Below are 22,384 nucleotides of genomic sequence, written 5' to 3' on the forward strand. Positions count from 1 at the left end.
TCTAATACAGCTATGTCACGCTCGATGCGGCTCATCATTTGTCTGAGATCTCTAAGTACCCTCCATGTTTGGAAATGCACACACCCCTTATAACTGCCTTGAATCCCTCCCGCAGCACTGCCATGGTGTCCACAGAACCAGTGTTGAGTTCAAAATAGTCTTCTATCGCTTCCCGAATTTCAGCCTTGAACGGTTCACCTTGGAGGGCCCTACCAGGGAAACACCACTGCTTCTTGTACCCCTCTGGTTGTGGAAATAGTAAATATAACAGTATCGGTGAGTGGTCAGAGTATGTGCATGGGAGTGTGGTCCGCAACCACGGGAGGGATCAGCCAGTAATCTATCCTGGACCATGTTATGTGTGGGCCTGAGTGATGGGTGTATTTGGTGAGGGTGGGGTCCTGTCGTCGTCCAATGTCAATTAAAGTGTATTGCTCACAGAGGTCTCTCAAGGCGCGCCGAGCTTGTGGCTTGGCGTCTGGTGCTTTGGAAGTGCTGTCCAGAACAGGGTGTATTAGCAAATTGAGGTCTCCTCCAAGGAGGAGGGCATGGGGGTCATGAGCCATGATTTGCGCCTTCAGGCTGCAGAAGAATTCTGGGTTGTCTACATTGGGAGCATATACATTTACCAAGGTAATTCTGCAGCCATAGAGATTCCCTGTGACTATAACATATCTGCTATCAGGATCCCGGGCCGTGTCTAAAGGTGTAAATTGGATTCTCTTGTGGACCAAAATAGCTGTGCCCTTAGCTTAGTTGCTGTAATTAGCAAAAAATCTGTGCGCACCCCAGCTAGTGCCAAAACGAGCCAAGTCTTTGGTGGGGAGGTGGGTTTCCTTTAAGAACACTATATCGATGTTATGACTGATAAGGTAGTGGATCACCTGTCTCCTCTTTTGAGTGTTATTAAGCCCTCTAACATTCCAGGACATGATGGTGACAGACGAGGGTCCCTGTATGTTACCTAAACGTGTCATTCAGCCAGTGTGAAGAAAGCAGTCAGTCAGGACGTGTGTGCTTGTGTGAACCAAGCAAAGTGAGCATAAAGTGTGAACAGCAACCAAAATAACATGTAAATCAGCCCCTGGCTCCCCTCTTACCACCCAGCCGCCTTCCATCCCAAAGGTGGCCAACCCTTTCTGAAGTTCCCCGCCCGAAACGTCATAGGGACCATCACTCCAACCAACGAGGACCACAGATTGGACCCCGAGAATGCAGTAAACCCAAACAGACTGGATATACCCGGAGGGGACAGCTCGCAGTCAGCCAGGCCAATTGTCGTTTCAGTGAAAAACATTAGACAGTACGAAACCCCCAGTACAAACTATTATTGCAATCTAGCATAATCAGACTATCAGCCAGTCCCTGGATTTGAGAAAAGGCCCGCCTTAGCATCCGATCTGCTGTGTGGTGGGGAGGCGAGTGCCCCCGCAGTTTTCTGCGTATTTCACGCCTTGTGTGTGCGTCAGAATTCCTGGGCCTCGGCTGGAGTGTCAAAGATTCTGGACCTGTCGCCAAAGTCAACTTTCAGCCTAGCTGGATACAGCATCCCATATTTAAGCCCTAGATTGCACAGTGTAGCCTTCACCCCCTGGAATTTCCACCTCGCCTCCAGAACCATTGGAGTGAAATCTGGATAGAAGGATAGCTTGGAACCCTGCCACTCAATCACGCCACATTCTCTAGCCAACCTCAGTGCAGTGTCACGGTCTCTGAAGTTCAATAGTCTTGCTATGATAATTCTCGGAGGGAGGGCAGTGTTTGGTCTAGGGCCAAGTGACTGGTGTGCTCTCTCTACCACGAGCAGTTTCTCCACAAAGAGGTCCATGCAGCCTGTAGAAGTTGTCTCCGGTACTCCCATGATGCGAACGGTATTGCGTCTCCCACGAGCCTCCAAGTCCTCGTTCTTGATGGCAACCATCTTTTAGCAGGCGTTCTGTACGTTCTAATCTTTTCAGCGATTGGGCTGTTCCATCCTCCAAGTCCGATACCCGTGCTTCAACCACGTCTAACCGACGGTAGTCTGCCTGGATTTTGGCGTCCAAGGATGCGATGGTTTGATCCAGTGTGTCAAAACTGGAGTCCAGTGCTTTAAAGCCCACCCGCATTTCGCCTAATAGTGACGTATTCGAGGCCTCGGGATGCGCTGGCGCCTCCACAGAGGATGACTTCTACGTCATCGCAGGATGGAGTGATGCAGTTCTCTCGGTCGTCTTTCCAAATGACAGAGTGCTCTGTTTTGGCTCCTTACGACCCATCCCTCCGAGGTAGCACCAAGAGTGACGTTGGATTTGATGCTGCCGCAGGCTGTATTCGTTTTGCATTCCAGGGAGACCAGATTGTGTCCTAGTAGCTAGCATGGGCACACCAGGGCACACCAGGGAGGCAGCCACCTACTGTGTAGGCCAATAGGAGCAATGCTAGCAGTGTTCCCAGCAGTGGAGGAGGTTGACAGGCCAGATAATGTAGATTTCCAGGCTTCAGGACCGGTGCTCCCGAACCATGGCCGGAATGAGGTGAGGATCTGCCACTTTGTACAGCTGGTAGCGTGGGGAATGCTGAAATCCCCTAAAGTTCGGCCCCTCTCGAGCACGCTGTTTAAGGCGGCGATGTAAAGTCAGCGGTGCCCCCAGCAGGTGTGTGATAACGTTGTCACTGTGGGTAGTCAGCGGATGTGCCACCACCCCCCACCGGGCCCACCCGCAGCTCCAAACAGTGCCCCAGCCCGATGTCCCTGACTCGTGGGCCCTGTCCCCGCAGCGCCGGAGTTTAAAGCATAGTAGGAGCAGGGCGGGGCAGTTAGTCCGGGCGTAGAGTGAGCACTGGTCTCTGGGGGGGGGGGGGCAGCTGGAGTGCAGCTCGACTCACCCGGTGTCAATCTGATGTCGGCCTCGGTCCCGCCGGCAGTCCCGGTCCTCACGCCCCCGGCAGTACTCCGGGTTAGACGGGTCTGGAGGGCCGTGCTCAAGTCCACAGTGTCAGCGCCTTATCCGCTGTCCGCGACAGTTGTTTTGGTGTCGGTTCCGTGTCTGGATCCGGGGAGAATCGTCACTGGGCCAGGCTGATGATACGAGCCTCTCTAGCTGGCGGCCATCTTCACCGCCGGCTTGGCCACGCCCCTTTAGATCAATCATACTTAAAATGGTATACAATGGAAAGCCCTCCACAAAGGTTAACTAGTCATCTTTCTCTTGCTTATTGCTGTATTTGGGTGACTGAGAAAAAAATGAGGTAATGCTATCACAATATTTGCCGCATTATGCCACATAATGTGTCTTTAATTGTCGCATAACTTAGTAAACCCTGCCACCTAATTTGGTCCTTTCTTGCCACATAATTCCAGTAGATCTGCTCTAAGTTTCCTAATACCAGGGCTACTGCAATTCTGCAACTTTTTTTGCTCAATTATGAATTTTCCATATTTGCCACGCAATCCATCATCTGCAGCATGATCTGCAGATTTTAACAAACAAAACATGTTTTTAGCTCAAACTGATCCAATGCTACTAAACCAAGGCAACATGGGTTAGTGCACAGCAGAAGGCTCTTTAAAAAGGCTAACTGGTCATCTTTCAGTTACTTTTTTCTGTATTTCATTGTTAAGCTGATACTGATGAGGTAAAATCTTTGCCTAGACAGTAGTACCATGATATAGTCATAGAATGAAAAAATGTGCTGCATTATGCCACATAATGTTCCCTTTCTTAAAGCATAATTTAGTCAACATGGCTGCATGATTTGGTGCTGCCCTGCCCCATAATTCCAGGGGGCCTGACTAATACCATTATCATCAGGGCAGGAGCAGCAATGTTTCTCAGTTCATGTTTAAAAACTCCCACGTTTCCTAAATACATCTCAATGCAGTGATATAATCTAATATACTAAAGTAAAACGGTTTTGTATGTTAAATAAATCTCCCTTTACTCCATCCTATGTGAGTAATGCCCATTGGTGATGGAACATGATTTTTTCTTTTGTTGTGAGTCCGGCAGGACAGCCTGCTTTTAATTCATGCAAGGACAGGACTCACTTTACACCTAAGGGCTTTTCCAGGACCCATTTAATTGCTGTTCTCATGCAGATGCAATGATTAGATTTCTGAAGCCCTTACAGGCTATCACTATGCCAGGATCATGGAAGGGGGACCCCTAGCTAGTCATTGCTGTTCCTGAGACTTCTTGAACAAGAGGCAAGCTCTATTTCAAACCCTTGGAGAAACTCATGGAAATAAAATGCAGAAAATCCAGTCCAGTCCTTTCACTGCCCAAGGCAGAAGCAGCCACTGCAGGCCAACACAGCAAAGCACACAGCAAAGTGGTAGTCTCTCCTCACAGATTCTCCAGCTCTTCCTCTTCCTCTGAAACACTACTGTTCCCTGGGCTTCCTAATACTGATGTTTTTTAAAGGCAGTGCGGGCTCTCCTCAGTTGTGAGCAGGAGTGGTGCCCTGGGCTGCTGCCCACAAAGCCCATTCTTGATGCCAGCCCTGCCTCATTATTATTGGTGAACCTCTCTATTCATGTAACCAGTCTGAGCCTGTAGGAGCCAAACATTATTAGACACTGCCTCTATCCAGTGCTTTAAACGGACAGGTACTGAGTACCTATGGTTCTTTAATTTACAAGGGCAGTGCCTAACATGCCTTTCATTCCACTGGGCATTTCTCCAGTGGGCTGGGGCCATAAAGGTCAGGGTTTAGAGCAGGGAGCCGCTCACAGTGCCTCTGTCCCTTTCCCCAGCTTCCCAAGGGCAGAGGAGCGTCGCCCCACTGCTTTCTCGCAGTGCTGCATTTACTAAGATTTCATGCAACACAGCACAACAAGGGAAGGTGCTGTGCTGCGTTGCATGAAACGTTAACAACAGAACTCTGCCATATTTGCAAAGATATGGTGCAGTTCTTCTCTTTCTTTGCGCAGGTGTGCTTGTGGCTGCCTAGCGCCAGCACAGGCCCCGTTGCATCCGGTCACAAGGGTGCATGCATTGTGGTCAGGATCGTTTTTCTGCAGGAAGGGATATCCTTTGATGATTATTCCTCTTTGTATGTGTGCTGAAAGAAGAAGTAACAAGGACAAATGAAGATATTTATCTTTGTCATCCCAGCCTCAAATAAGCGTACCATTTTGGCCCAAACCCATGTTTACAAGTCTTTGTAAATAAGGTTTGTGCCAAAATGCATGGGTGGATGCACAGGAACGCCCATGTTCCACCCAGGTAATGCCCACTTGGGGTAAGCTAGCTCAAGGTAGCGCTATGTGCTTCATTGCATTACTTTATTTATTTAGTGTTTTTCAAAAGCTATGCAAAATCATGCAAATCTTTTTTTTTTTGTGGCTTTTAAATCTGCGTCTAAAAAAGTGACTGACCCTGATGCAAAATTTTAGTAAATCTGGGCCAGGGTGTATTGCAGCCAATGGAAATAAAGGCAGTTGATCTGCTATTATGCACAATAGCAGACAAGAGCAGATGCAACCAGCACGGGATTGGGCAGAGGTGGTTGTGGGTTGTGCATCAGCAGACCCCTTTTATACTCCTGGGAATTATTTGGCACAGGCGCTCTGTCCATATTGGTGCATTAAATAGCTAGGCACTGTATTTGTCTGCACACATATTTATGCTTCAATCCAGTGATTCTCAAAGTACGGCCCGGGGCCGCATGTGGCCCTCCTGAGCTTTACATGCTGCCCCCTTAGCAGCAGCAGCACTGGGCTGCTGTTTACTCAACTCAGCACTAACTTTAACATTTTATTAAATATACAGCAAGCATTTATTTAAAGGTTATTTGCAGTTAAACAAGAGGAAGTAACTAGGCCTTTAACTTTAGGAACACTTTTATTTTTTAAGACAGCAAACATGTAAAAATAAGATAGTCTTTTTAAAATTTCAAAAAAGTGTATTTCTTTGACATGTAGAACCATTTCACCTTAGTCAATCAAATTATAGCAGTGCATTCAGCACTATTTTTCTAAAGTGATGGTTTTCAAACATGAATTTAGAAACGTTCATGCCTTCCACCCCCCACCCCCACCCCCATCCCGATAAAAATGCCATTAGTCATTACATCCAAGCACAGGAGATGCTTTTGTACAGCAGGCTTCTTGAAGTCATAAATTTCGAGGTCTTTTTATATGTGATAATGAAGAAAAAGGAGGGAAATTAAAATAAAGCAACTGCCCAAGGTCGCAAAATTTGGTCAAGTGGAGAAGCCTGGATTTATCCCAGGTTTTCTGGTTGCACATTGCGCAATTGAGTACCACCCGCAGATATACATGCTTCGCTTCCCCTACATCCACTTTACAACCCACCCAACCCACTGGCATCGGTGTGGCCCTCGGTCACACCAAAGACCAAACTTTGCAGCTCCCGGGAATATGTTTGTGAGTACCCATGCTTTAATCGTTCTTTATATTCCTGCAACATTCTTAGTTGTGCCCCCAGGGCAGAAAAGGCAGACTGAGTTTGTAAGTCTTTGTCGGTTGCTTTTTGGTGTATCCCGCTGCTTGACATCTTCTGACCTGAAGTGAAGAGTGATTCATTTATACAAGCATTCTTGCTCTACATGCAGCAGATGTCAGTACTGGGGTAGACGCGAGGGTTCACTGAGGAGCGAGCACCCCGAAAAAACTGCTAAGTGTTTGTTTGCCAAAGAGGAATACCGTAACACAACGGTTTGCATTCGAGCACATTAGCATTGAGAAGCCTGAAAATGTTAGATCCTTGGTGTTTTTCCACATCAAAGGCAGAATGACAAAGCAACCCATAACAAACAGCTAGAAAACACGAAAGGATGAATATTCCTTGCAGGTCTCTCTGTGAAAAGCATCACTGACCCCTTCAGAAGGAGAGCTCCCCCGGGCTCTTCTTCATGGCGTGACGTTCCTCTGCGGCTGTATCCATAGCTACCCTCTGTCACAGCCTCACAATTATAAATAGGGCCCTGCTAAACCTTGATGTGCACTGCATTTTATTTCAGCGCGCGCCTCTGTCTTCCCCTCCTAGGCAGAGCCTCTTTCTTCGAAATTTCTACCTGAGGTGGATTTCATTACATCCAGCTGAGAAATCAATTCCCTTTCAAGATCCAATCAAGGGTGGTGAATGATTGCCTAATTAACATGTCTTTGCTTCAAGTTGAAACATTCCACCTGTAGCAGGTCAGTCCTGCATCTCGCTTGTGTTTGCCTTTCTCCCCCTCGGCCCTCATCCAGACCTCCAGTGGCTCACAGCTGAGCCGAGGGGACATTGGGTGACAGACCCTGGTCATGTCACTTTCAATGAGATGGGAAGCCTGCACCTCTCTCACAGCACTATGGTGGTCACACAACGGTACACGCCCTGGTAAGTTGAGAAGAGGGCCTGTAAGGCCCAGGGGCCATATTATCAAGAATGGCGATAATATTATCGCCGCTTTAGCGGCAGGAACATGCCGCTAAAGCGGCGATAAGGGGCTTGATAATATGCCCTTGTGGATTCCCATAGAAGCCCAGGTTCACAACAGAACATGGGCTTCTATGGGAATTCACAAGGGCATAATATCAAGCCCCTTATCGCCGTTCTTGATAATATGGCCCCAGAAGAGTATTACCTGGAAGCCAATAGGCGGGCCACTGAGAGGAAAAACGTTCCAGATCTCTAAAGCACTGAAAATATTTACGGTAGTCTTTTTTTGTGGTTGTGATCTAATTTTTTTATCAAGAAACATATAATATTTGTGTAATGGGTAAATAATAGAGTAGTTTTACCCAAAAAAGGGAAGCACACACCTCTGTAATAACATATATCTATATAAACAATTTATTTAAAAATAGTTGAAGTTATATCAGTAAAGGAAAAAAGGTATGTATTTTACACTTGAGTGTCATACCTTAGAAAACGCAACCTATATTGGGCGTTAGTGTCCAGATGTACTCTTAGTTTCAATAACTAGGGGGCATATCGACAAGCGGCAGCAATAATTATCGCTGGCCGCTCTTAGCATCAGATTGCTTATCGCCAGCTATCCCTGGAAATTATCACCATGCTAGCGCTATATCAACAACGCATAGCGCAATGGAGATAATTATTCCAGTGATAGCGGTGTTTTCCATGGGAAATTGCTGGTTTTCTAGCGAAGTTCCATGGAAAACGGCGATATCATTGGTGATAGGGCCTGTGGTCTTCACAATCCACCACCCAAGTTAAGTATGCATTAGACTGGAATTTAACAGAGGTTAAATTCCTGCATGAAGGCATACTTAACTCGATTTCAAATATCGCTAACCCTCGTTGTTAATTTCACAAAGCTGGGTTCGCAATATTTACCCATGATGTTTTGCCAGGCACGCCTCCTTTGCATCTCATTAGCTATGCGATGGGAGGCGTACGGACAAGGGGCGCTAATGCAAGGAAACAGTTGCTAGCGTGTCCTTGTTGATAACGCGATAATATTATCACCGCTTTTTGCCCGAAAAACGGGCTCTAAAGCAGCGATAATATTATCGCTGCCGCTTGTTGATATGCCCCCTAGTTCCTATTTCATTTATTTTTTTTGCGTTGGTTAAAGGCACTATGCACTTTATAAAGGAAAATTAATGATTATTGTTTTATTGCTGGATAATCTAGGACATTTAATTTTAAATGACTTGATCAGGATGGCCGTTGGCTTGTTGTGTCCTCATGAATTTTATAACATGTCAAGTTGTTTCTTGTGTCAAGTTGTTTCTTTTTGGACCGCTAGTTAAAGGCAATATGCACTTTATAAAGAAAAGAAACTGTTTACTCATTGGGTGAGGTGTCACGTTTGTAAAATTTTAACACAATTGATGTACAAACTGAATTTATGTTGCTTCTTGTATTGTCTTTTTTTTATCTGTGACTGTTATGGTTTGACAAAAACTAAACACATTTTATTTGAGTTGATTTTTAATTGTGTGTAAGTCTTAAGCTTTAGATCACTCATTGTGTGTGAATCTGACACATCGGAAAATAGTGACAATCATTATGAGTTTCACACCATGGAGCACTGTCTCACTCATTGAGTGTGAACCTTACAACATGGGTCACAATTTCACTATAAAACCCGGAAGCAGACTCCCACTCACAGCTTTTGAGCTCCTCTTTCGGAGCACAGTTTCACCATTTGGGTATGAGTTTTACTCCCCTGCACATGTCACTGAATCAGTTGCTGGGCATGAGGTCCATAACTAGGAGAGAGGGAGAATCGAAAGAAGAATAACAACTGGAGAAGAAGTAGAGAAAATGAATCAGAGTTAGAGAAGATGAAAGAAGGAACAAGAAAATGAAGAGGACAAAAAAAGGAAGGAACAAGAGGGGAATGAGGAGAGAATGCAGCACAAAGGAAAGAGAGTCAAATTACTGTGTAAAAAAGGAGTCGAAGGACAAAAGAGTCAGAGGATATGACTTAACAGGGAAAGGTATCGAGTGAAAGACAGAGAATAACTAAAAACTAAATAAAGAGAAAGAGGGGCAAAAAGAGGAGTGAATGAGGCACGTCAAAAGGGATGGAGATAAAGTGAAGAAGTAGTGTGCGAAGGTTAAACAGAGTGGTAGCGAGGGAAGTAGGCTATCTCTCAATCAGATATACCCCTTTCATTGGTAATATAGGATGCAGTGAGGAGATAACTAGATAAACTAGAAGTAGTGGGTGCTGCCTCAGACCCTTCTTGAGACCCATCTTAAAATCTAGAACCATATTCACGAGGCTAAATGTACACATGTAGATTTAGCCACATGTAAATGTACTCTTACACCTAGGATTAATTTGACCACTTTTCATTATTCACCATTCACGTGTGTAAAGTTACTTCTACGTGGAAACTTACGTGTCTACCACCTCAGTTTAGGGAATAGAGTCAGAATAAACATAAATTTCGACATTTAAGTTACTGCTAGTAACTTCACAATCATATTTTACATCTTTCATACTCAGCTGAGACCTTTGCTCCTGGGCTGGAGATCTGCATATATGCTGTTGTTGTTGTTGTATGACTTTATTCGATAAAATATATCATAAAAGTGTTTACAGATCATACATCTATATTAAAAAAAGGAGCAATTTCGCATTGTCATACAGTACAAAAATAGAGAATATAGAAATACAGTAATTTTTTAAAAAAAAAAACTTAAAAAACTCATTAAAACATAGATTTTAAAAAGCATTATCACATCAATGGAAGACCTCAAAGAGCATAGGACATTGCAAGGGGTCCGTGGTCTACAACTAGTGCGCCTGCCGAAGCTTGGATCTAACCAGCCAGGCACATCTCAGGTATTTTGCTGTCCCACACACTACACTGGAAACAGTGGGGTCTGCTGTAAAAATGCGGAGTGCCTCCCTATGGTGCTTGGTCCCTAAATTGGAGCACACGGGTTTCAACCACTTCCGTCTCGCCTGGCCATACGCTGGGCAGGTAAAGAGGAAATGGGCGATGGATTCTATAGGGGAGGCACAGCCAGGGCAGCCTTCTTCCTTCTCACCCAAAGTTTTCCACCCCACCGTTAAAACATTCAGAGGTAGTGTGCCAAGCCTACATTTCAAGTACAATGCCCTATCTCTTGGGGATTCAATGAGGTCTAAGAGGGTTCTATTTTAGGGGATGGCTTGGAGTCTAGAAACTTCTCTGTCAGGGAGCCATGCTTCAGGTTTCGTAATGTTTCATTTGACACCAACTCCCAATAGGCCTTCTTAACTACTTGCTTGGGAGGCGGAGACTGGCTTTCCCAGGCATCGGCTAAGCCAATGGACCCCACCAAGTGTCTCAGGTTAGAAACCCAGGGTTTCTTTTGACCTGCACCTATGCGCAGCAATTCGCTCAGGCCGGAAGCATAGTTGTGCAGTTCGGGGGTCCTTCTGAGACGTACCCAGAATAGGAGAGGGCGCAGCCTAGCTATATCCCTGATCGAATGCCTCCAGAAATTATGGCGAAGGGGGACCAGAGGAGTAGATGGAGGGAGCGAGACCAGGTCCCTATAAAATTTGTTTTCTGATTTCACTAACTCCTCAATTTTCTCGAACCCCCACAGTTCCGCCCCGTACATGGAAGAGGGCAGGGCTTTCCCCTCATATACCTTGATGGCAGCGGCAACAGGTTGGCTATAAGAGAGGCGCTGGTGCCTTGCTATTGCCCCAGACACACGTTTATGATTTAATAACATTTTTGACAGATGGGAGTTCCATTTCATCGAGTTGTTGACCCGTACACCCAAATAGTCAAAAGCTTCCACTAGTTCTAAAGGGGAGTAATCCAGCTTGATGGTGTTTCTAAAGCACTTTGCTGGTGCCAAAGCCATTAGCTTGGTCTTAGATGTATTAATACATAAGCCTCTGGCCTTGCAGAATTGGCTGAACCGATTCAGCAATTTTTGTAGTCCCATCGGGCTTTTGGAGATCAGGAGGGTGTCGTCTGCGAAAAGCAGCGTGGGTGATTTTTCCCCTGCCACAGTTGGCGCATCAGCAGGGTCCTCCCTCAAGTACTCCACAACCCCTTTAACAAAAAGAGAGAACAGGGTTGGTGCCAGGACACACCCCTGGCGTACCCCTCTCTCTACCACAACTCTCTCTGTCAAGTGGCCCTGTCAGTCCCACTTCACTCTGGCGTAGTTCTCCTCGTGCAAATGCACGATCAGATCCAGGATCAGGGGAGGGATGCCCAGCTCAGACAGGACCCGCCAGAGCTCGGCACGAGGGACCAGGTCGAAGACCGTTTTGAGATCGATAAACGCCAGGTAAAGGCTGCCTTTTTCGATCTTTACCGATTTCCAATATATCGTGAAAAATCTGAGGACCTGATCCATCGTGCCTACTCCCTGTCTGAATCCCGCCTGAAAATGGGACAAGATCTCCTCTTTGTCTATCTATGACCTCAATCGCGTGAGAAGGACCCTGCCAACCACTTTCTGCATTACATCGATTAAACTAATCAGCCTGTAGTTGGCAGGGTCCTCCCTATCCCCCTTCTTGTAAATACTTACCACCTCTGCACCCCTCCATGACTCTGGGACAGGGTGACCACCCATGATGCAATTCAGGACCCGAAGAACAAAATGAGTCCAGAGCTCGCCATCGTGGCGTATTAGGTCACCTGGTGGGCAATCTGGACCTGCCGCCTTGCCAGGTGCAATATTTGCAATGGCCGATTCGATCTCCTTGAGCTCAAAGGTAACCCTCTCTTCGGGGAACCCAGCAGGGGTCATCCATCTCCCTTGCTCTGTTGTCAAGATCCCCTCCCTTCCGGAGTACAGGCCCTGAAAGTGCTCGAACCATTGGCTACCTGTAATATGGTTTGGGATTAGGGCCTCTCCCTTTCTCGAGCTGACATTTATGAGCTCCCAAAATGGAGTGGAATCTTTCAGCTGAGCGGCAGATTTAAGCTCCTGCCAATGCGCATCTTCCCACTCCCGCTTGGCTTTGTCTATGGTCCTGTAATAGGACTTTCTTGCCATGGATATTTTTAGCTGGTCCTTTGCTCGAAGAGCCAAAGTCAGCTCCTGTCTCTTTTCCCGACAGAGGGCAGTGTACCACAGGTTCGTTGGTTGCAAAGAGTGAGATTTACGGTCCCCACTGTCCCTTGTACGAAAAAACTCCCCTATCCTATCGGTGGTTTCCTGATATATTTCACTGAATTTGGAGTCCTGCGTGGCCAGTGGAATGAGACTAGGTAGATTATCAAGTTCTTGGAACTTCAGTTCCACTAGATCCTTGATACTTTTAAGGGCCTGGTCCTGTTTAGCGACCATGTGCCACTTTAACTGCCGATTGCAGTTAGAAGGTAAGACCTCCCTAGTAGACTGCAGTCTTATGATGCCCTTATCAATGAATGAGGTGTCTATGTCTCTTAAAAGTTGCATGGACAGGGGATTGTGATCACTATCTAAACTAGGGATGACCTCCATATCGATAAGGTCAGCCCAGAGAGACACGTCTAACAAGATGTAATCAATGCGGGAGGGAGAACTGATCCTATTAAAGGTACATGACCCATGGGGATCCGAGCGGGTCCTGCCATTGGCTGCTCTCAAGTTATGTTCTAAGGCCAAGGCATTGATTTGTATGGCTCTTTGGGACCATTTCTTTATAGGGGGTAGGTTTAATGATGGTATAGCGCATTTGGAGTCCTCATCCCTAGTGCCCAGAATATCTTTGTTGCTCAAGGGCTCAAAGGTGAGGTTAAAATCACCTGCGACAATGGTCCCTGCCTTTTTTGATATAGATGACAACTCCTGGTCTAGGACCGATAGGGTCGATGTGCCTTCGGCGCCTGAGGACCCTCTAACATATATATTGAATATCTCCAGGTGGACAGTATCCTTCGCCCTTCCAATGGAAAGATGGAGGGTATCGTAGGAGGGGGTGTTGCAATTAAATATCGACCAGTTAAGCCTAATGTCGACCCATATCAAAAGCCCTCCCGAGGGCCGGCCCCTACCTGAACTAATGGCAGGGATATGGTATGTGGTGTACCCTGGCATATGCAAGGGAACTAGGCTCCACGTCTCTTGGAACAAGCAGATGTCATATTTATTGATAAGGGCGTTCCATTCAGAGAGCACTAAGTTCCTTTGGAGCCGGGCTATGTTCCAAGAGAGTAGCCTAATTACCTTTGTGGTGGCAATGCTATGAGCTCTCGGTCTCAGCTCTCCATGCCTGGGTGCATCAGGGGCGATGGTTGCCAGCTCACTGGTTTCAATGCCTATTGCATCACCTTGCTCTGATACGAGCATGCTCACATCTTCTCCTCCCAGGGGGCAGCAGAGAGGGACAGAAGGGCCATCTACTTGTTTCTCCCCCTCTAGTCAGTCAACAAGTGATAAACCCGAGTCAACCCCCTCCTGGACCATTGACCAAGATGGAAATCGGCGAATCTGGATGGATGAATTGTCGGGGGAGCATGTTCTAAACTTGAGGACTTCAAGATTTTCTGCCATCGATGGATCGAAGAACTGGATCTCGATGCAGTCTGTGTCCGAGTTCGTCATTGAGATTCTCCTCACCTTGGCCATATCTTCCCTAATAATGGATCTACAACCCCTTGTGTGCCTCAACCAGTGTATTGCCTTATTGTGTACAGATTCGCTGCTCTCGTAACCTCCCACTGTGTTCAATCTAGGGACCTTGGTCATATAAATAGTGGGCCTATTGTTGTGGCGATGGAATGGGCCACCATGAGGATCAGGGACCGCAGGTGGCCCACTCGTGGCTCTGTTAGAGGGTACCAGGGGGAAGTTCCTAGCCAATGTTGGGGCCTGTTCCTGGGGTCGCCTTGGGGCTGCCCTGGGCCTTACGGAGTCGGAATATAGTTTGCCAGAAGGATTTGTAGGCTTTATTGCTCCAGGGCCCCGTGAGGAGTGGTTTAGTGTGGGAGAGGGGTTAGGGAAAGTGCCCCTAGGTGGACAGGGGCTGGTATTTTTAGCTGTGCTGCTTATCCACCTGGGGAGAGCTGTATTTATTGTCCCTCGCTGGAGGGATTCGATGTTGGTAGGGGGAGTAGCGGTCCCTTTTCTCAGTAGGCCCTCCACCTTAATACCCAGGGATTCAACTAACTTTTCCAACTCAGTAATTCTTGCCAGTAAAGCAGGCATAGAGAACCTGCACGAATTACAGCTAGCCTGAGTCTCCGCTAGATTATTGTTAATCACAACGGGATGCCCTGGTGCTGATGTGGCAGCCTCATCAAGTCCCACATTCAGAGGTAGAAACCGATTTTAACACGGTACCATGGATAACAAAGAAAATTCCCCTTTCGACCCACCCGAGGATTCCTCAACTTGAGTCACATCAATGGCAGGGGATCAGTCGGGGCCTTCCACCGTCGTGATACTGCTAGGCTTGTCCAAAGTCAGTTCGCGCTTGTGGTTTTTCCGTTTGGCAAACATAGAGGGGATGGATTTCCCTTGGGCCAGTTGGGGGGTTTCAGCGGCTTCCCACTGGAGACCGTTGACCGCTGTGTGGTTATCATTGCTCAAGGCTGCTTCGCAGTCATCAACTAATTCCTCGATTCTTGTAAGCACGCAGTTCATTGCTGAGTGTGATACTTTTTGGGCTTTCTTTCCCTTCTTAGTAGCCAGAAGTCCCCCACCTTCCAGGGATTTCCTTTTCCCCATTGTAGAGAAAAGATGGAACAGCAAGAACGCAATATGGTGATTGAGATGGAGACAGAACAGATAACTCCCACTGCAAGTAGAAAGAAAGCAGCCACTCCGCTCAGTTGTGGAGGTTGGACTATTGCGCTGCCCCTCAGCCAGTGAACATATGAAAACAGTACCTTGAGAGTTCCTAGACGAGATGTAGAGGGGGTGGCCCAGCCCGGCCTCCTCTGGCCTCGGACGGCCACAGACGGCCCGCCCTTTGCCCGGGCTTAGCCCGGCACACGCCCGCGCGCGTCCCGCTGGGCCGGCAGTAGTTGTTGCTTAAATCACCCCCGTTGTCAAGGGGGAGGGGCCACTGTGCTCCTGTGCTCCCGCGGCTCTTGGTCCTGCTGCCGCTGCGTCTCCCGTGGAGCGGGAGGCGCGAGGTAGATTTTCAAGCCCCCGGTGTCAAGGGGGAGGGGCCGCTGTGCTCCTGTGCTCCCGCGGCTCTGGGTCCTGCTGCCGCTGCGTCATATATGCAGGAGGAACACCTTCACATGGCAGAGACTAGGATAATTATATACATGTGGACCAAGTCCCACACACCTGACATCCATTCCCTTCCAAAAACATATACACTACCCACACCAAAGGCTATGCTTTTTTCCTCTTCCTCTTTTAGATTCTGCAGCCACCACAGTTTTGAAGAGGAAGAGAAACTTCACGAGAAAAAGACAGTCCTTATCGTTAACTTTGTGGTAAACACTCTAAACAACTACATGTGATGCCTCCACTCACCCTCAGTGCAATACAGGCGACAGCCTTATGGAAGGAGGTGATAGACTCGGTCAATGAATTGGGGAGGAGGCACGCACCATGGGTGACAGTAAAAATAAGTGGTAACGTGAGAGGAGACAGGGAGAGGAGAAAGTCTACAGGATTCAACTGGCACAAGCTCTTCCTGGAATGGCACCTGGATACCCTCTCCATGTCAACACCCTTATGAAGGCTGTTCTCTCTACAATGCACTTCCACCTCCTATATGGGATGCCTATTTTTAACTAGGCTAATGTGGAGCCAGGTATGATTGTAAACTCCCCTCTCTCACTAAAAATAAACTACATATACCCCTGAGAAACACTCTTTAACACATACCCTTTAAACAGGGCCACTGGAATTATGCATCAGGGAAGAGCTAAATTATGCAGCAGGGTTGACTAAATTATGCGTCAAAAAAGGCAAAATTATGTGGTGTCATGCTTCTCATTTTCTCATAGTATTACTCCATTATTTCGTCACTTATTACTTGTTTACAATATTTGGTTATAGGTTCCACTTAATTAGTGCATGTTTAACACCCAAACATAGCAATAAGCTACAGAAAGTTGAACGCTAACATTTGCAAAGGGCCTTCCACTGCTCGGCAACAAGTGTTGCTGCATTTTTAGTAACTTTTGAACTGTTTGAGGTAGAAACTATAATCTGTAGATTATGTAGGAGGTTATGCATAGCGTGACAAACGCAACAGGTCCATAATTTAGAAAAAAATGTTGCGGCTGCACAATCGCCTATAAATACCTAGATTATTTAAATACAATTCTTTTATTTGTAATCTTTTCATACAGCCACTCCTTCAAGTAGATTGGTTGCTAAGGCTGGGACAAAAGTAATTGCAAGTGCAGCAGGGCAACACACAGGGTAGGTCTCTCAACATGACCAATCTACACATACTGGTATGTTCTCATGGTACCAATACCATTACTACATTAGAGGGGATTTCTATTGCTTGGTTTGTTGAGCCCTGACACTATATTTTACAATGTGTACTTTAGAGATTTATAACTGTAGTCAAATCTGGCCTTGACATTTATAGAGTCAAACCATCATATAATCATACACTTTCTTTTTCACTTTTAAGGCTCTGTGTTGTTGTGTCTTCCACCACCTTCCACAACATTGCCTTCTGCTCCTAGCACTGGACCAAAACATGGACTGGTACCACAGAGCACATAAATAGTAGAGACTGGTAAGTCCAATATCTGCTCTTTTGGGTTTGTGTCTAACATATCTCTTAATTTGTGACTGACAGGTTATCTGGTAGCTGTATGCATATGTCACACATCCCACTCGAGTCAACATGTAATTCAGTTATTTTGTCTGATGAAGTTGCCTTTGGACTTGGAGTTGTAAGGGGAGCACTATATGATATCTGTTAAGTCTTGTCTTAATTTGCAGGAGAGGAATCTTTGTGAGTTTCCAACTTTGTATTTAAACCATCAAATATCATCCTATGTATAACTTAGAAAGGCATACTCCCCTATATATGTCTTTCTTTCCTGTCAGCTTCTGTCTTACAACAGGCCATGGTATCCACCTTACAAACATCAACACAGATGAACTTAAGGGACATCCTGGAAGCACCAATTAGGTCATCTACGTTCCATCAGTCAAGTAAGTCTGGAACCCTCTGATCTTTACTTCTACATCTGATCACCACTCTCTTCACTAACTTATTTTTGTACTATTACTTTTTATAGAAAAAGGTAAATGTGTGTTTATTTTTATTTACTGTTTTCCTTTCATGTATTTATTTCTGTGTCAGTATTTGGGGTCAAAATCACTTTTATAGTTTGTCAATAATTATTGAACATAGTCTGCCTCCTTAGACCAGTAGATACCATAGAAACACCAACTACAGGCACACTGGTGCAACAGCTGACATCACTTGGGTCATTCAGAAATGAAACATCAGTGGGTTGAGTTAGGAAGTTGACGTTGTTGAGGTATGATAGTTCCAACAATGGATCAATCTTTAATTTCATATGTTTTCATAGGTTTCTTCATGGTCACATGGTACTGACTTCATTATATGTTTTGAGAACAATGTTAAAATATTGTGAAGAATTGTAGACCAAAAAAGTGATAGTTGAAAATGATTCTAAATATGCAACAAAAAAAATTAAACTTCACAAACCACAATATGCGGTCCGAAACAATAATAAAGTCATACCCAGAGGCAGACAGTTGTGTAGGAGACAAGTTCCCGGATTGGGGGCACAATTTCCTGGCCATCCTCATCACCACAACAATGTTAAAATCCTCCTCCAATGCATACGTTAGATGGATGGCCCTAGTGGAACGCATGGAAGGAAGCAAACACAGGGTAAGCAAGGAAAACGGGTATGCCAGAAAAACTGGGAGACGGACAACAGGAGGTGGGTCAGGTTGCTGAGGCAAAAGAGAAATTAGGCCTGCTAACCAGAAGGTCATGAGGCCAAATAAAAGTTAGGGTTGTTCAATATCCAGACCTCTCCAACTAAGTTCCAAATATTCTCAGATATGGTTCCCTAAACCTCTTCAATTGGCCTGAGAATGTCCTTGAGTGCTGACATTGAGGTACTATGGGCAAAGGGAGTGTCCTCCACATGAGGGATCTGGGGCAGGGGCTAAAGTGTCCCTTGACTGCTATTGTTGATCCAGGTGGGCTCTTGGAAGAGGAAATTAAAGCAGTGCAGGGGTGGGAGCTGGAGGCCCTGATGGTTTGCAAGCATCTGGAGTTAAGGAGGGGTGGGTGCAAGCCCAGATTGCAATGGAGCCTGCTCTCCCAGGCTGTTTTTTTTCAAGGCGAGGAGGAACCCTTATATTTGTCTTGTCAGAGTGGTGGTGTCAACATATTCCACCTGTACCTGTACAGCCTCCACATGGAGTATTTTGATAAATTATCTTGTTTGGCTATGGGCAGGCACACTTTCCCTGCTTGTGCCTGCTCCCTCCTCCCAGTAGGTAGGGGATAGCTAGTGTGTCCATCTTGTAGTCGAGTATCTTATTCTATGTCTCAGGATCTGCTCTGATGATGGTTGGCCAACTGGGTCTGATAAAAATGAAGATGTAGAAAAAAAGAAATTTTAATATTTATTTATATACACATATAACTGTATATCACTTTTTCGGCAATCCTTTGCACCATGCTTCCATTCACCAGATTGATACAGACGCAGTTATGATGCTCCAAAGAATGGGGGAGAGGAGTTGGCCTAACGGCTAGGGCGGTCATCTTTGAAGCTAGGGAACTGAGTTTGAGTCTCAGCAATGACGCTCAACATCCTGTGATTCTGGGCAAATCACTTAATCTCCCAGTGCCTTACAAAAATGAATGTGTCCACATGTAATACAACTGGTGCTATGTAAAGCGCTCTGATAACCGGTTCAGGTCAAGTTCGCGCTATATAAAACTCTGAAAATAATAAATATTATTCAAAAGACATGCATGCCATTATGCGTTTCAGCCACAGTAGTGGCCTTGATCACATGAAAGCGGAATTGCCATACTACTAGGCTCTATGTTAACTGTCAGCATAGAAAGAAACATAACACTATGATCAAAGTACTTGTTCAAAACATACAAATGATTCCTAGTATATTTAATAATACAACATAAAGCATGCTCATGCAGAACATGCTATAAGTATAACATTTAAAGTGACTCAAAAGAATTAGTCAATATAGAACAATGGCCTCAAATTACCAACATGAGCAATGATAAACATTGTGGACATGATAAAAATACCTCTGACATGCTGTATTTTCAATTGAATGCTTTCAATTCAATATTGGCAATCGTGCTTGTAAACACAATGAGGGCCATGGGGGAAAACCTTGATGCTATGCAGATGAAAAATCACATATGCAATCACAAGCATAGTGGGTAAAGAGCGTTACAAATCAAAACAAATGCTAAAGTGAAACTAACATAACGACACTGCTGTGGAGTCATACTGTACTAAATTACTGATTGCATCATGAGAAAAACTATAAATAAAAAAAAACTGTGGCTCTACTTATCTTAGGACTTGTTCTCACTAACATATCTCTCATCGAGGTGGCTCTGCGATAGGTTATTTGTGGTTTCATGGGTACAAGTGGCCCTATTACTGGATCAAGGCAAACTAAATGGTAGTTTTTCCTGATGAGAGTATTTAGCTCCGTGCCCTGGTTATTATATGTGGTTATGAGCCTGACTGCTCCTGCTGCCTCTGTTTTGGCCGGGCTTTTGAACAAAATATTCTGCCTGGTCATGGTATTGACTTTCTCAAGTGCAGTTTGAAACATTTTGTTACCATATCCCATTTGCTTGAATCTCCCACAACTTCCTTCTGACATGATGTTATGTCTGTGGGTAAACCACAGTTGCACTTGGCCTGTATCAATTCATCATATAGAGTGAAATGTTTGGTTTCGAACTTCCCCTTAGAAATAAATACCTTCAAATCCATAATCCAAAACATTTATAATTTCCTGATTGGTTTCACCTTTGAAATTCAAATTTAAATCATTCACATTGATCAAATCTATAAAATGTCCGACACTCCTCAGTGCCCCTCCAAATGAAAAATAGATTGTCTATATGTCGTAGCCAAACCACCACATTCTCATCTCAGAAATCAACGGGGCCCGCCTGAGCACCCGCTCCTCTCACCAGCCCATGTTCAGACATGCATAGCTGGGGGAGAAGGAGGCCCCCATTGTGGTTTTGCGTACCTGGTGGTATAGAATGTTATCAAGCATAAAATAGTTGTCTTATAGACATTCCTTTATCATGTTAATAAGCATTTGAGTGTGCCTGTGTAGTGAGAGTGGTCTGCTCCTCCTAAAATGTTCCACAACTCTCAGCCCATTAGTGTGGTGGATATATTTTTATAAAAATGAAATGTCCAGAGACTTTAACACAAAATTGTCTTCCCAAGGCGTATCATAAATGATGTTTTTAAGTCTGTAGTATCCTTGAAAAATAAGGTACATTTTGGACATAAGGCTGTAGAAATAAATCAGCATATTTAGAGATGTGTTCATGTAGACCTCCAATGGCCAATATGAAAGATTTCTATGGTGGCTTTAACAAATCCTTATGAATTGTTGTTATAAGGTGCATCACAGGCATCCTGGGATTATCATTAAGTAAAAAGGAATATTCCTTTATTTATTTATTTATTTATTTATTATTTTTACTTGATTTTATAAAGCATTCAGTGTGTTGCGTCTGTTAAGACAGGATTATCCAAACTTGTTAAGATATAGATTACATACTCAGTAAATTAATTACTTCCTTTTCACAGATTATATTTTCATAAATAAGTAGAAGCTGAATAATTGCTCATTAAAAGTAAAGTGCTTGTGCAGTTTAGATTCCATATATACAGAGGGGACAGTGTTTTTTAAAATGTTTTTTATAGTCCATTCCTTGAACAAAACATACCTGATCACCCCTCCATCCGTTCTGTTACCAGGTACCAAATCTTTCCTCCAATCGATGTCTTCTATACCCTTTGCGCTTATACAGAAATATTTCTATATTATAGACTACAAGAAACCTAGATCGTCACATATCAAAGCTAGGTATATCTTCCGTCAACTAAGCTGACGCAATGCAAAGTCTTTCAACAGCAATAGCCATAAAGATTGGATATTGTTGTTTTTAAAGATCATTTTCATCTTCCACCACACCAGCATCATCATCAGTGAGGTAATCACCACTGGCCCCTTAATATTCCTACTCAAAAACACGCCCATCTCTAAATTAAAGGCATCGGTTTTGAGCATGAAAAAAACATGTACATAATATCCACCTGCTCCATACCACATCTTTTACACACCAGCCCCCCACTTAAAAATTCTTGTGAGTGTATAATATAAATTAAAAACTGTTTTAAAATGCTGAGCTTTCAATTTTGTCGTGAAAATGATCTTCTACTAAGGCTAATGACTCTTACCCTTACAACCCAGTCATTGATTCCATTTCTCATTCATTAGCTCTACATCTTTATTTTGCATTTGATGTAACAGTGAATATATGAATCCTATTCTGTGTTTATGCCTCATAGCCTCAATTAGCGGAATCTTCATTATACAGTTCACATCTCTCATCTTTTTAAATAAAAAATCTTGCATTTGTAAATATTTATAAAAATCTCATCTTCATAGATTAAATAATCTTTGTTAAATTTTCAAAGGAGTAAAGCTGAGCATTATCATCGTAAAAAACCCCTATCTTCATGATCCCTTTTTGTCTCCATTCTGCCATCACTGTCCCTTGAAAGATAAAGGGAAGGACAGTACTAGGGGCTGAGGTAGAAGTATAAAAGTTAAGAGTATTAAGCCCCAGTCATCTATTAACCTGGACCCAGACCCTTAATGCAGCCTTCAAAGTGTTACTTTTTTTTCGATAATACTTAGTTCAATGTTTTTCACCGCATAATTTTTGGATACTTTCCCTAAAAGCATTTAATAAATTGTTGGGATCTTGTCTATATTTAAATCCTGTGCCCCCCCGT

Source organism: Lissotriton helveticus, chromosome 10 (assembly GCF_964261635.1).
Source record: "Lissotriton helveticus chromosome 10, aLisHel1.1, whole genome shotgun sequence".
NCBI classification, from domain to species: domain Eukaryota; kingdom Metazoa; phylum Chordata; class Amphibia; order Caudata; family Salamandridae; genus Lissotriton; species Lissotriton helveticus.